We start from the raw sequence: 17,160 nt of genomic DNA, 5'->3' as shown, positions 1-17,160 counted from the left end.
CATAGGTAGCAAGACACTAGGTTTCACAGGCACCTCTGTAACAGGGGATGATGTGTTATTCATGGATAAGATGCAAACCTTATTGGGGGAGGTACCTGCAAAACCCAGAGATGCCATATTCGCACAAAAACAGTTGCAGGAGTTTACTGCCAGAGAGGGAGTGTGTGAGATGGTCCATAATGTTCTTGTACTCACGCCCATGAGACAGAACAAACTAGAGGCTGCATGGGAGGGGCCCTGCAATATATTCAATCGGTTGGGTAGAGCAACTAGTGTGTCACTTTTAAAAGGAGGGCATCCTGCTGCCAAAACTGCTAGGTGCAATCTGTCTGGCAACGGTGTTCTCACCGCAAGGGGAAGCTCCTTTTGATACGCATCGGGAGTGGCTCGTAGCCACCCCCTTTTGCGTCTCTTATTGGGGGAGGTGTCACAAATATCTCAGGATTCAGCTGCTAAGGAGTTAACTTTGTGTAGTTTGCACTCAAAACAGTTATTTGTTTTCAAGAAGAATTGTGTTTGTATTTTTTTGAAGTGCCAGAACCCCCTAAATAGCCACCAAATGTTAGTGTGTATGCATTGGGTCATAAAGTCACTGAAGCTGTTAGTCACAGAGATACACAGGATAAAGTTTATGGCTTAAGCTGTCAATAGAATGCCTGATGCAAAACAGGCCCTTCATTACAAAAACTGACCAGGTCACTGACAGGACATTGGTATATTATGTACATATGTGGGTTAAAACTGTTAAAACCTAAAGGAAGGTAAATATGACAACCTATGGCATATTTGATATCAAACCAATTCTCCCAATAAAACTAAAAGGTTCTACATATGTACATATAGAAATTTCTTACCTAGCAGAAATTATACTGGATTGTATAATCTCAGGCAAGAAATTAGTCTATTGAAGGTCATAAAGACAAGGGGGTTTCTTAGCCCACCCAGGAGGGTGCGGTTAAGCAACCTGATCTCTGAAAAGTAGGTTTAAGAATCTTATTTTTTAACAATAAGATTGTCATTCTTACAAGGGGAGCTGCTGTACAGAAGTAAGGAGCCATTATTTTCATGCCAGCCCCTGGCGCAGATCTTGAAGCTAGTAAAGTATTCAATTCTGTTTTTCTCCTTTTTATTTTAAAACACTGTTTGCGTGTGTAATATTATTTGTAACAACTTTTTATTAATAATGCATTGTGCATAATATTTTTGGCATAATAAATAATTCCTTTATTAAGTTTTGCCTTTGTCTAATAATTGAACCACGTTACTGAAAGAAACTGGAATATTAGAACTGTATAATTTAGGTTATTTTCTGCTAAATTGTATTTCTAGAGTTAATGTGTAAAGTCTGGGGTTTTCCTTAAGATTTTCCCTTTAATAAATTTTAAGTGGTGGCAGTATTTGAGCTATAGGATTGATAGTCTATTGTGGGTGGCATTAAAAGGGAGTGTTGGGCATTTCTCTTACGTCTAGTACAGATTAAGGGAGTGCGAATTAACTCTTGCACCCACTAAACTGAATCACAAGCTTGCCTGGTGTGGCTAGATTGTGACCTATAGGTGACAGAAAAAGGGGCTGAAAACCCTTTCTGTGCCAAATAAGTGACTGGCGCAGGGTTGGATAACCTTGGTTCATCACATGCAACTTCTTCATTATCAACATACTCAGAATCAGTTTACTGTGCAGTATATTCTTTATTACTTTATATATTATTATGTATATGATATGCCATTAAAATCTTCAGTGTACTTCTAATTAGTCTATGGATTCTTAGTATCTTTTTCTGCTACACTGTTTAAAGAGCTGTGGATTAGGTTCCATAAACAACTGGTCCCGAAGTTCACAGCCCTCTGGTCTTCACTTAAGCATTGTGCCCTGTACCGCAATACCAAAGAGCTCAACATTAAAGGGACAGTCAACACCAAATTTGTCGTTGTTTAAAAAGATAGATAATGCCATTTATATGCGGTGCTGTATATGTGATACCAAAATGGCGTAAAAAACAGCGTCACCAGCTTTTGCTGTTGACGTCGCATATGTAATTTTGCCCCATATAGTGATCAATAACTATCTTAGAGCCTAAAAAAACAATATTATAACATTATGGACCAACAGATTTTGTTGTTTAGATAGTATATATCTATTACTATAGATCAGATAATATAGTAATTAAAAGCAGCTGATAGAAAAAACACACAGAGTAGCACACACTGAAAAATCCACTGCTTAACCCAAACAGTGAACAAAACAGAAAGACAGAGATAAATAAAGCCTTAAATAATATAATGAGATATGACCCAAGTCATTTAAATATATTAAAACAATGATACTTGCACTAAAAGGGACATTAAACACTTTGAGATGGTAATATAAAATGATAAATCATATATAAGAAAAGAACTCTGCAATATACTTTAATTGTTTATTTTGTCCCCCTTTCCTGTAATTCTATTCTGAAATTGTGAGCTTTTCAGTTTCTGTTACAAATGGAAGTGCAGAACACAGTTTTATTCCACATAGTCATTGGCTGCACACTTTTGTGACCTATTTATAACTGCTTCTAATTGGTCACAGCAGATAAGGTAACCTAAGTTACAACATGACAGCTCCCATTGTTTTATAGACAATAAAACTTTACACTAATTTTGTCACTACTTAAATTACTAATGAAACTTTAAAAAAACATCAACATGTTATTCTCAGACTAATCTTTTCTTTGAATGCATCGTTCTATCTAGCATTTATTTAGTGTTTAATGACCCTTTAAATGAGAATAAAAACAAACGTCTAGATTACGAGTTTTGCGTTAGAGGCTGTGCGGTGCTAACAAGCAGTTTATGCTCACCGCTCACTTAAAGGATTACTTTCTGTTATAATTTTTAAGCTAAACAACTAACATATTAAAGTTTTATTCGCCGATGATGTCACGTTATCCTGCCCACTATTTTCAGCACTGAGCGTTCAAAATACTTAAACCAATAACTTTGTGTTTAAAGCGCCATTTTGAAACCTAGGTATTGTAAACGGATTGGTACAGAGCAAAGGATACCCACGGAGTGGGTTTGGAAAGCAATTAAATTTGCAGACAAGATTTCTGATATACAGTAGAGATATGTTAATGAAATTCTATTGATAAAAAGCGTATTTGGGGTAGTTAGTTAGTAACAGGCATAGAAAATATTTACTTACAGTGGCCCTTTAATGACAGCGCTGGTATTACGGGTTTTTACAAACTCGGTGTTAGCCGCAAAAAAGTGAGCGTAGAGCAAAATTTTGCTCCACATCTCACCTTAATACTAGCGCTGCTTACGTTAGCGGTGAGCTGGTAAAACGTGCTCGTGCACGATTTCCCCATAGGAATCAATGGGGGAGAGCCGGCTGAAAAAACCTAGCACCTGCAAAAAAGCAGCATAAAGCTCCTAACGCAGCCCCATTGATTCCTATGGGGAAATACTTTTTATGTCTACACCTAACACCCTCAAATGAATCCCGAGACAAAACACCCCTAATCTTACACTTATTAACCCCTAATCTGCCGCCCCCGACATCGCCGACACCTGCATTATATTATTAATCCCTAATCTGCTGCTCCAGACACCGCCGCCACCTACATTATACTTATGAACCCCTAATCTGCCGCCCCCAACATCGCCGACACCTACATTTTATTTATTAACCCCTACTCTGCCGCTCCCAATGTCGCCGCAACCTACCTACATTAATTATTCCTTAATCTTCTGCCCCCAACGTCGCCACCACTATAATAAATGTATTAACCCCTAAACCTAAGTCTAACCCTAACCCCCCTAACTTAATTATAATTAAAATAAATCTAAATAAAATAACTACAATTAACTAAATAATTCCTATTTAAAACTAAATACTTACCTATAAAATAAACCCTAAGCTAGCTACAATATAACTAATTGTTACATTGTAGCTAGCTTAGGGTTTATTTTTATTTTACAGGCAACTTTGTATTTATTTTAACTAGGTACAATAGTTAATAGTTATTAACTATTTAATAACTACCTAGTTAAAATAAAGACAAATTTACCTGTAAAATAAAACCTAACCTAAGTTACAATTACACCTAACACTACACTACAATTAAATGAATTACCTAAATTAAATACAATTAATTACAATTAAATAAAATTATCTAAAGTACAAAAAAACAAACACTAAATTACAGAAAATAATAAAGATATTATAAGATTTTTAAACTAATTACACCTAATCTAATCCCCCTAACAAAATAAAAAAGCCCCCACAAAATAAAAAAGCTCTACCCTACACTAAATTACAAATAGCCCTTAAAAGGGCCTTTTTGCGGGGCATTGCCCCAAAGTAATCAGCTCTTTTACCTGAAAAAAAATTACAATTCCCCCTCAACATTAAAACCCACCACCCACACAACCAACCCTACTCTAAAACCCACCCAATCCCCCCTTAAAAAAACCTAACACTAACTTCTTAAAAATTACCTTACCGTGAGACTACTTCACCCAACCGGGCAAAAGTGGTCCTCCAGACGGGCAGAAGTCTTCATCCAACTGGACAGAAGTGGTCCTCCAGACGGGCAGAAGTCTTCATCCAGACGGCATCTTCTATCTTCATCCATCTGGTGCGGAGCGGGTCCATCTTCAAGACATCCGACGCGGAGCATCCTCTTCTGTAGGTTCCTTTAAATGACGTCATCCAAGATTGCGTCCCTTCAATTCCGATTGGCTGATAGAATTCTATTAGCCAATCGGAATTAAGGTAGAAAAAATCCTATTGGCTGATGCAATCAGCCAATAGGATTGAACTGGCATTCTATTGGCTGATTGGAACAGCCAATAGAATGCCAGCTTAATCCTATTGGCTGATTGGATCAGCTAATAAGATTGAAGTTCAATCCTATTGGCTTATTGCATCAGCCAATAGGATTTTTTCTACCTTAATTCCGATTGGCTGATAGAATTCTATCAGCCAATCGGAATTGAAGAGACCCCATCTTGGATGACGTCATTTAAAGGAACCTTCATTCAGTCGTCTGCTGTGGACAGAAGAGGATGCTCTGCGTCAGATGTCTTGAAGATGGACCCACTGCGCGCCGGATGAATGAAGATAGAAGATGCCGTCTGGATGAAGCCTTCTGCCCGTCTGGAGGACCACTTCGCCCCGCTTGGATGAAGACTTCTCCTGGCTTCGTTGAGGACTTCGGCCCAGTTGGGTGAAGATGTCTCCCGGTAAGGTGATCTTCAGGGGGTTAGTGTTAGGTTTTTTTAAGGGGGGATTGGGTGGGTTTTAGAGTAGGGTTGGTTGTGTGGGTGGTGAGTTTTAATGTTGGGGGGGAATTGTAATTTTTTTCAGGTAAAAGAGCTGATTACTTTGTGGCAATGCTATTTTAAGGGCTATTTGTAATTTAGTGTAGGGTAGGGCTTTTTTATTGGGGGGGGGTATTTTGTTAGGGGGATTAGATTAGGTTTAAAATTTAAATTAGTTTAAAAATCTTGTAATTTCTTTATTATTTTCTGTAATTTAGTGTTTGTTTTTTTGTACTTTAGATAATTTTATTTAATTGTAATTAATTGTATTTAATTTAGGTAATTAATTTAATTGTAGTGTAGTGTTAGGTGTAATTAGTCTTTATTTTAACTAGGTAGTTATTACATAGTTAATAACTATTTCATAACTATTCTACCTAGTTAAAATAAATACAAAGTTGCCTGTAAAATAAAAATAAACCCTAAGCTAGCTACAATGTAACTATTAGTTATATTGTAGCTAGCTTATGGTTTATTTTATAGGTAAGTATTTAGTATTAAATAGGAATAATTTAGTTAATTGTAGTAATTTTATTTAGGTTTATTTAAATTATATTTAAGTTAGGGGGTGTTAGGGTTAGGGTTAGACAGGTTTAAGGGTTAATAACTTTATTATAGTGGCGGCAACGTTGGGGGCGGCAGATTAGGGGTTAATAAATGTAGGTAGGTGGCGGGGATGTTAGGGCCAGCAGATTAGGGGTTAATAATATTTAAATAGTGTTTGCGATGCGGGAGTGCGGCGGTTTAGGGGTTAATATATTTATTATAGTGGCGGCGATGTCCGGTTCGGCAGATTAGAGGTTTAAATATTTATTTTAGTGTTTGCAATGTGGGGGGGGGGCTTGGTTTAGGGTTAATAGGTAGTTTATGGGTGTTAGTGTACTTTTTAGCACTTTAGTTAAGAGTTTTATGCTATGGCGTTGTAGTGTAAAACTCTTAACTACTGACTTTTAAATGCGGTACAAGGCTTGACAGGAGAGGGTTTACTGCTCACTTTTTGGCAGACTCATAATACCGGCGCTATGCAAGTCCCATTGAAAATATAGGATACGCAATTGACGTAAGTGGATTTGCTGTATTTCCGAGTCTGGCCAAAAAAGTGAGCGGTACACCTGTACCTGCAAGACTCGTAATACCAGCAGGCGTTAAAAATCAGCGTTAGGACCTCTTAATGCTGCTTTTTAACCCTAATGCACAACTCGTAATCTAGGCCAAAGTGTCTGGGGGGGCGGAGCTTACTTCAGATCACCGCAGACGTACTGAGGAGCTCCATGATAAAAACGACCAAATCTATATTTTTTTATCTGTTGGAATCATTATTGCGGCTCTCAAGCGATTTTCTAAGCCTGACTAGACAGCAGCCTGCATTTATCAGCATTCACAGTGTGAAAACACAAAGATCGGCGAATTGCAGTGGGACCTCATACGAGATATAGCGGGCCTGTTTGTCAGAGCCGGTGTTGTGTCGAAACTGGTGATTGTCGAAATTGGCGATCGGCAATTTCCGTAACTCTGCAACAAAGCACTTTATATAGTAAATAATTAACTTCTAAATACACTGCCTCTCAGTATAAACAGCTAAATAAAGTGAACACTGCACTTTATATAGTAAAAAATAAAACTTCTAAATACACTGCCTCTTGGTATAAATAGCTTTGAGAGGCAGTGTATTTAGAAGTTTATTATTTACTATATAAAGTGCAGTGTTTACATTAGTGGACGGAGTTACGGAAATTGCCGATCACCAGTTTCAACAATCACCAGTTTCAACACAACACTGGACTGCTGGTGAAAGGACCTTCCTCCTTATCAACTCTCCGGAGTCAAACCTAGCCACTATACTACAGTGGTGAATTGAGCCTATATCAACCGCAACTCGGGGACAGACATAACGACCGCTGCTTACTACAGTCAGTCCGGGAGAGTAAGCAAGACTCTACCCCTGTCACCACATATACTCGATTAGCCCACACTAAAAACAAAAATTAAGGACAGCTCACTAGCGGAGTGGTGCTCATACCTCATCAGTAATCTTCAGGTATATATAAGCTCCACATCTACTAATTAATGCTGCTTACAATAAGCACATAGAAGAGCGAGAGTAGTGGATCTCTGAAAATAGGGAAGCAGCACCCGAGCTCATAAATAGTCAATGAGACTAGAGAATCAGAAAGAGAGTATTTCTCACAGAAAAGCTACAAGAGACTCTAACTCAAGTTCATCTCTTTCCCCACTTATGTTGTATTTCTGCTCTGTATTCCCTGTTACCCAAGACAGACTCTGGAGCGGCTCTCTTCATAATCACTGTGTAATACACTGACCCCCACTTTGTGCCCTTACTACTGAAACCCATCACTTACAATGAACTCCCAAGGTTCCAGTATGCTTGCTACATAAACTAATGGACTAATCCCCATTATCAACATCTGAGCATTACACAGAGTATAATTGAATGAACTATATATATATATATATATATATATATATATATATATATATATATATATATATATATATATATATATAAGAAAAAGGATAAGAAATGTGCTATGCAAGGATCAGGTCCCAGGATTCACTGTTATTGGATAATTTAGTGTAAATGTGTTTCTATATGTATTATTCTACAAAGACTGTGGTATGGATTAGTATTTCAACCACATAAGATAATCACTCCTTAAACAAAATCATGTGAAGTGAAATTGAAAAAAAATTTTTTGTTAAAAGAAACCAATATTGAGAAAGTCCATTCAAAATATATATAAGAGATAATAATAATTAGGTTTATCACACTTTGATATCCGGTAGGTATTACACTTACTCATCATATGAGGTAAGTTGCCGCCTCTGTAAGTGGGAAACTTCTGAAGATCTGCAGTGGCAAAGTATACTTGGCTTTGTCTTTTATTCTTCTCCTCTCAGAGTATGGAGTTAAGATCCTGATTGAAGACTGGTGGTAAATTTTCTCCAAGAATCCAGCAGATTTATGCAGAATAAGAAGCAGAAGAAAAAAAAATACATAGTGTAACACTGCTTATTTAAATAAAAAGATATATTAAAACAGACAAGTAGCCACTCACATTAAGAATCCTCAAACATATGAGGTATGTAAAATACACTTAGCAGTAGCCTGTGATTCACGAGCTGTGTCTATGGGAAACCAGTGGTGCTGTGTCTCAGTCAAAAGAGAACAGTTCCTCCCATATGTAGATGATCGTTCCATAATTAAGCACAAACCCAAATGAGTGTTTCAAGTATGCACATAATATACACAGTCCGAAATGTGTAAATAGTATAAAAACACTCCAAATGGAGCAATAAATAGTGACTATACTATTTACACATTTCGGACTGTGTATATTATGTGCATACTTGAAACACTCATTTGGGTTTGTGCTTAATTACGTGTGTGTGTGGTGTGTTTCTCTATTGCTCTTCCTTTTAAGAGACTAGAGGTCCCCCCACATACTCCTCTTCTCTGATCAACTTTATAATTATAAAACACAGACAAGAATTTAATAAAAAGTGAGCCCCCGCAGGGTGTCTACTCACAAGAATTACCCTCAAACAAATGAGGTATGTACAGGCTCTTAGAGTATAATCCTCACTGGCAGTGATAGTTTTTGCCGGTTCTCACGTCCCTTCAAGTGGATCGATCTTTCAATCCCAGGTAAATATCAAGGGGGTCCGTCACACAAAGGTCCTTGCTGCATGAAAACAGAGTCCTAGTGTCCGGATATAACCGCTACAACTGCAGCTTGTAAATGTTTAAAAATACCGCTCACTCAGAGCTACAAGATCAGCTGTGAACTAATCCTTTGATGCAAGGTGGGCGTGGCCTTACGCGTTTTGCGGTTACGTCACCACTTCGACAGAGGTATATCCACGCCCACTCTGTCCATCCTTTATATACAATAGAGAATCGATGTAAGCCACCCACCTAAGCGTCATGAGGGGAAATCCCTACTAATGAATATGAGCTGTTGAAGCAGGTTAAGGTCCATGCATTATATGAATGTAATCAATTAAGCACATATAAAATTTGAAAACTAACTATCTATACTGTATTTAATACATTGTATTTGTTCTGAAAAGTTAAAATGATAAAGCATATTTCATTTGTAGCACTGTATATATACACAAATATCAATTGATGGCTTGCTATCTAAAAATAAATTCATACATTTATTTAAAACATTAATTTATTATAAATATTTAAAACTTCATAAATTCATATTTGATATTATATAAAAACCAATTTAATAATTTTTTTTTAAATAAACATTAAATTCAAACATTTTAATTTATATAAGAGAAAAAAAAACTTTTTTTATATGTTTGTGTACATAAATTGCTCAATACTGTATAAAAACACTACATATATCTATTTATCTCCACTAAAAATACCTATCCCTTGATACTAGTATCTACAAATATTAACCCCTCAAAATAAATTAGTTTTTAAATGAATTATATAGAATAGAGTAAGACATCACTGCATTATTCTATTAGACAAGCTTGTATGTCCACCTCTCTGCTTAGACCAAATGGCTCTAGGGTGCCTAATGTGTGTATTCAATAAGTCTCACGTTTGCGTAATTGCAACAGTCTATTACCTCTTCTTTTGTCAAGTACTATTTGTTCTATAGCTTTAAATTTGAGGCCTGTTATATCTCTTTTATGGATATCTCTAAAATGGTCATATACCCCATGTACTACATCTCCAGAGGTTATATTGTTGATATGCTCATTAATTCTTCTCTTTAGGGTACGTTTCGTTCTTCCTAATTACTGTTTTCCACAATTGCATTCCAAAAGGTATACAACATATTTAGACTGACAATTCATATATGATTTTATGGGAAAACTGCAATTATTGGTATTTGATTTTATATGTTTATTATTAGGATCTGTATACTCACAAACACTGCAGTTCATCCTGTTACATTTGTAGAAGCCTTTATGGTGTTCAGTTAGCCAAGTATTGTTAGTTTTGATGTTACTTAAAGTGCTAGGAGCCAGTATATTTTTTAAAGAATATGTTTTTCTTAAATATTACTCTAGGCTTCTCTTCTAAAATCCCATTTAAAATGGGGTCCTCTTTTAGTATATGCCAGTGCTTGCGCATTATTTTCTCTATTCTGTTCGCAGAACTATTATATTTCGTTAAAAATAGAGTATTTTTATTGGTTGCTGAATTGTTTTCATTTCTATTTTGACTACCTTCCAAGAGTGTCTTCCTATCCAATTCTCTTGTCCTATTTAATCCTTGTTCTATTATTTCTAAGGGGTAACCTTTTGATTCAAACTTTAATGAAAGTTCTTTGGCCTCTTTCTCAAATGTAGTGGGATTGGTACAATTCCTTTTAACTCTTTGAAATTGTCCATATGGTATATTACTGACCCACTTCTTGTGATGGCAACTTTTCGCATGTAAATAGCTATTTGAATCAGTTTGTTTCTTATATAAGGATGTGACTGCTCTATTCTCAGTATGTTGCAGTGCTAAATCCAGAAATTCTATTTCTGTCTTGTTGCTTTTATTTGTAAATTAAGGATTATAATTATTCTGGTTCACATAATTGATAAAATAATTTAACACTTCATTATCTCCTTTCCAAATGACTATAATGTCATCTATAAACCGTCGCCATAGAACTATTTTCTCTCTATAAGGGTTATTGTTCCAGATGTAATCATCTTCCCGACTCCCCATATAGAGGTTGGCGTAATTTGGGGCAAACTTTGTGCCCATCGCCGTACCACTAAATTGTAGAAAGAATTCTCTATCAAACAAAAAATAATTTCTAGTGAGAATAAATTCTATGGCCTCTAATAAGAACCACTTCTTTAAATCAGATAGATGTTAATTTTTCTTCAAAAAATAATTAATACTCTGAATTCCTTTCTTATGAGGGATACTTGTATATAATGATGTAACATCTAGTGTCAACCAAGTATAGTTCTCTTTCCATTCGACCTCTTCCATGATATTCAATACTTGTAAAGTGTCTCTAATGTAAGAATCCAATGTCACAACCATAGGTTTTAGAAAAGAATCCACATATTCTGATAATTTACATGTTAGGGAATCTATCCCCGAAATGATAGGTCTCCCTGGGGGATTAGTTGTGCTTTTCTGGATTTTAGGTAAATAATAAAAGATTGCTATTCTGCCATTTTCATTGTATATAAAGTTTTTTCATCCATTGTTATTGCTCCTAAGTGTCTAGCTTTGTTTAGAAGTTCTGCCAAGATCTTAATAAATTCAGATGTTGGATCCCTAAACAATTTCTTATAAGTACTTTCATCTTTTAAAATTCAGGCCGCTTCTTTTAAGTAATCAGACCTATTTAGGATTACAATCCTTCCTCCTTTGTCCGCTTCCTTTATGACAATATTATTGTCCCTGGACAGATCTTTTAGAGCTTTTAGTTCAAATTTGTTAAGGTTTTGTTTAGGAAAATTATGTGAATTTACATTGTTCTTGTTTTTTTCACATAATGTTTTCAATTCTTTCTCTACTAATTTTTGAAAGACTGGAATATGGTTCCCCTGAGAATGGAGAGGGTAAAACACTGATTTTGGTTTAAAAGATTTTTGTGCACCATAAAGGTTTTCCATTTCCAGAGTTTTTAAAAGAGTGAGAGTATATTAGTATATATATATATATATATATATATATATATATATATATATATATATATATATATATATATACCCCAATGTAAGCACAACAAATGTTAGTAAATATAAAGCCATACCTCAGCTCTGTATAGGGATTGCGACTTAAAGGGACATTATACACTTGATTTTTCTAATGTCTATTCCTGGATCTTTTTACACTGCTTTAAACCTATTCTTTGGTATGTCTCCGCTGTAAACCACTGTCTATGCCTGTATCTGCTCAAATCCTGTACCGAGCATGTGAATTTCCTTATTCCTACGGTGACCATATTGCTGTTTTAAAAAGGGACACATATGAAAAAGACATATGTCAGGGCTGTTTCAGGGCTGTTTAAAGAAATGTTTTGTATAAGAACCCTGACGTGTATTTTTTATATGTTTTCATTTTTAAAGCGGCAATATGGTCACCCTACTTATTCCTTAACTTAATTAATTAATTAATTAATTAATCCCCATCCAATTTGTTTTACTTGCATCTATCCCTTTGATCTAGTTCTAGTTCTTAATTTTCTCACCAGGGATCCTGTCTCCAATCAATTAATTTAGTAAACTCAGCTGTCTGCAGAAGCCTTATTAATCTAAGATCAGCTATTTGCAGGGGTATAGTATTTTCAGAGCACTCCATCTCTCTATGCTCCCATCTGTCTAAGTGACCATATTTAAGTGACAACACTAAGAATTATGCAAGAATTGAACAAGATTTGAAGAAGATTTGTGGCAAGCAAACAAATATTTTCATTTCAAACTGGGATGTTTTCAGGATTGCTTTTCCTTTTAACAGTCTCATGCCTTTTCCACTGGCATGCTCACATGCACATATCTTACCCATTTCCACAAGCAGTTTTTATAGGCCCCTCTCTCCTTTCTTATCCATACCTTAGCTATCATGAATTACTCTCTATTTTTAAAATCTATGTCACTTCACAGAAATACCCCCACTGCTATAAATCTCATTCTTACCTACTCTTACTTTCCATCTTGCTGCTATTAGCATCAGGCAACATCTTTCCAAATCCTGGGCCCACCCTCATTCACACCATTACTCAATCACGCACTCCTTATAGAAACTTTAATAAAAGCAACACACATAAACTCATTTCCATTCAATGCATCCCATATGCAAACACTCCTTTCACCTGTGAACTATGGAACTCTCGTTCTGTCTGTAACAAACTTACAACCATTCATGACCTGTTTATATCAAATGCTTTCACCCTTTTAGCATTTACCGAAACATGGCTATCTTCTTCTTTCACCATTTCCATTGCTGCTCTCACATATGGTGGTCTCCATTTTAGCCACACCCCGAGGCCAGGTGAGAAACATGTCGGCGGTGTTGGGATCCTGCTCTCCCCCTCCTGCACTTATTAGTACCTACCTCCAATACCATCTTTCTTCTTCTCCTCCTTGAAGTTGACTGTATTCGCCTGTTCTCCCCCATCTAACTCAGAGTGGCAGTCATCTATATCCCTCCTGGACCGACCTCACAATTTCTTGACAACTTTTCCGCCTGGCTTCCTCACTTTCTCTTTACAAATATACCAACCCTAATTCTTGGGGACTTCAACATTCCCATTGACAACCCATCTGCCCCTGCTGCCTCTAAACTTCTTTCACTAACATCCTCCTTCAGTCTCTCACAATCCACCCTATTCCCTACTCACAGTGATGGACACTCTATCAACCTGGTATTTTCCTACCTCTGCTCTATATCTGACCTCATCTGCAGCCCTTTCCAAATTTCAGACCATCATTTGGTCACCTATAATATTAATGCTACAGCTAAACCCACTTCTCCATCCTGCCGCCGTACCTGTAGAAATCTACACGCTGTGGATCTGCATCAATTTTCAAAAATAATTCAAGATCTCCTCGCTCACACTTCCACTATAACCTGCCCTGATCTCGCTACAGCCAACTATAACAAAACTCTCTCCTCTGCACTAGACATAATTGCCCCCCCCCCCAACTGCACAAAATATCACACCATCAGTTACAGCCTTGGCACTCTCAGAAAACACACTAGTTGCAAAAATGTTCCCATATTGCTGAGCATGTCTGGAGGAAAACTCACTCTAAACCTGATTTCATCCACTATAAGTTTATTCTTCATTCATACACTTCTACCCTCCACTTAGCCAAGCAAATCTACTTCTCTTCTCTCATATATACTCTTTCCTCAAACCCTAAACGACTCTTCTCCACCTTTAACTCTCTCCTCTACCCACCTGCTCCACCCCCATCTATCTTTAGTGCTCAAGACCTAGCAGACTACTTTTTAAACAAAACACATACTAGCTGAGGTAGCATCCCAACACCAACCTGCAATCTTACAACAACAGACCCAGTTACTTCCTGTGCCACCCTCTGCATCTTCCATCCAGCCACTGAGAATTAAGTTTCTTTGTTACTATCTTCCTCATGCCTCATTACCTGCCCGCTCGACCCTATCCCTTCACATCTAATTCCCTCCCTGTCTTCCACCCTCACTCCTGCTCTTACTCACATCTTCAACCTATCTATCTCTACCAGTTAATTCCCATCTTCTTTAAAACATGCAAAGGTCACTCCGATACTCAAAAAACCTTTCCTTGACCCTAATTCTCTTTATAACTACTGCCCCATATCACTGCTTCCTCTAACATCAAAACTCATCGAAAAACTAGTTTACAATCTCCTTACCCACTTCCTGTCCACCTACCCCTTGCTTGACCCCCTGCAATCTGGATTCTGCCCCAAACATTCAACTGAGACTGCCCTTACCAAGGTTACTAACGATCTTATTTCTGCTAAAAGTAATGGACACTACTCTATACTTATCTTACTTGACCTCTATGCTGCCTTTGACACAGTTGACCACCCCCTCCTCCTACAGACCCTTAGTTTTATGGCCTCTGAGACACTGCTCTTTCTTGGATTCTCTCTTATCTTTCTCACTGGTCTTTTTCTGTGTCATTTGCTGACGACTCCTCCTCTCCAATGCCTCTGTCTGTTGGATTACCTCAAGGATCTGTTCTGGGTCCTCTACTCTTCTCCATTTATACTTCTTCACTGGGTAAACTTATCAACAATTACTGCTTCAAATATCACCTCTATGCTGATAACACTCAGATCTACCTCTCCACCCGTGCTCTCTCTCCCTCTGTCCTTTCTCATGTCAGGGAATGCTTATCTGGCATTTCTTCCTGGATGGCCTCTCACCAACTAAAGATTAACATGTCCAAGACTGAGCTCCTTCTAATCCCCCCTAAAGCTCTACACTGACTTCTGACTTTTATATCCCTGAAAACGGCATCACCATCTTCCTATCGCCCCAAGTCCACTGCCTCGAGTTACACTTGACTCAAATCTATCCTTCATCCCCCACATCCAATCGCTTTCTTCATCCTGCTGCACCCACCTACACAATATTTCCAAAATTCGCCCTTTTCTGAACGCTAACACCACAAAGCAAATAATCCACTCCCTTGTTATTTCCCGACTTGACTACTGCAATAACTAAGTGACCATATTGACGCTTTAAAAAGGGACACATATGAAAAATACATATGTCAAGGTTTTTATACAAAACATTTATTTAAACAGCCCTGACATGTATTTTTCATATGTGTCCCTTTTTGAAGTGGCAATATGGTCACCCTAGCAATAACCTACGTACTTGTCTTCCTCTTTCCCACCTCTCCTCCCTTCAATCCATCCTTAATGCCTCTGCCAAACTAATCCACCTTTCCCGTCACTCTGTATCTACTGCACCTCTCTGCAGGTCCCTTCATTGGCTCCCCAATCACAGCAGAATTAAATTCAAAATCCTCACCCTTATATACAAAGCTCTCACCAACGCCGCTCCCCACTACCTATCCTCTTAATCAACAAGTGTACTCCAGCCCGCCCACTAAGATCCAACAATGACCTGCTCCTTGCATCATCACCTCTTCCCATGCTAGACTGCAGGACTTCTGTTGTGCAGCACCTACCCTCTGGAACACTCTCCCTCGTACTGTCAGGCTTTGCTCTAATCTTTCTTCCTTTAAAGACTCCCTGAAGAATTTTTTGTTCAGAGAAGCCTACCACCCAACTCAGTAATAAATGAATTTCAATTACCTAACATTTCCCTCATATATAGCTACGCATTAACATTTTTCTCATTCTTGCAGTCCTCACCTCCTGTTTCTCAACCTCCTACCCTTCTAGATTGCAAGTTCCCCATGGGAATAGGGCCCTCAATTCCTCCTGTATGTGTTTGTAAAATTTTGTCTTTTCTCTTAGAGGTTTGATATCATTGTTTTATTTAAACAAATTGTACCCATGGACAACGCTGCAGAATATGTTGGCACTTCATAAATAAAGTATAATAATAATAGATTTTTCTTTGCATAAATGTTTAGTAGATGATCCGTTTATATAGCCCATGAAGTGTGTTTTTTTTTTTTAAAAAAAAAATGTATAGTTTTGCATAATTTTAAATAACATTGATCTGATTTTCAGACTCCTAACCAAGCCCCAAAGTTTTAGGAGAATACTGATGTATACCTAATCCAGCTTGCTGCTGTTTGTGTGAAGGGTCTTTTATTATGCAAAGGAAGGGGGTGTCTGCTATTTCCCACTTGCAGTGGGTGTTCCAGCTACCTTTTTAACAGAATTTAATAGGAAGTTGTTAAACTGTTTTATACTGGATTTTTAGATCAGCATCTGTGCATATTATTCTTTATATTAGTGTCTATTACATGCAGTTATATGAAAATTGGTGTATACTGTTCCTTTAGGAAGTATGGCCCAAGCTCTAAGGAAAAAAATGAGAAGCAATTCAACCCCCAAAAGAACTGTGAGGGACCATTTTCAACACTCCCAATTTACCATGGGCAGCAGATCAGAAGGTGAGCTATCAGACTTGGCCTGCTCCCCAGAGGGAGATGCTGAGCACTTACAACTAACCTCTGCAATCCCCTTGAACATAGCTGAAATGACAGGTGCAAACAGCAACCTAGTCAACACAATCAAAGCAGTCCTGGCCACCCATCATGATTCCCTCTGTAAGCGCATTAACAAATCTTGCTATAATCTAAAAAGAGATATAGCCTCCATAGGCGAGTGCACAGACACCCTGGAGCGGAAACAAGAAGACCTCACTGTGGACTACTCCAACGTGGTTTCCTACTCAATGTCTGTC

The 17,160-nt window shown here is 37.4% G+C and overlaps 1 pseudogene; it reads left to right on the top strand.

Moving 5' to 3' along the window:
• LOC128652454 (uncharacterized) overlaps nt 1–16,777 on the top strand; it is a 43,660-nt pseudogene extending 26,883 nt beyond the window's left edge.
• Nucleotides 16,778–17,160: the final 383 nt, after the last annotated feature.

Source organism: Bombina bombina, chromosome 3 (assembly GCF_027579735.1).
Source record: "Bombina bombina isolate aBomBom1 chromosome 3, aBomBom1.pri, whole genome shotgun sequence".
Taxonomy (NCBI): Eukaryota; Metazoa; Chordata; class Amphibia; order Anura; family Bombinatoridae; genus Bombina; species Bombina bombina.
This window is presented reverse-complemented; position numbering and strand designations above follow the sequence as displayed.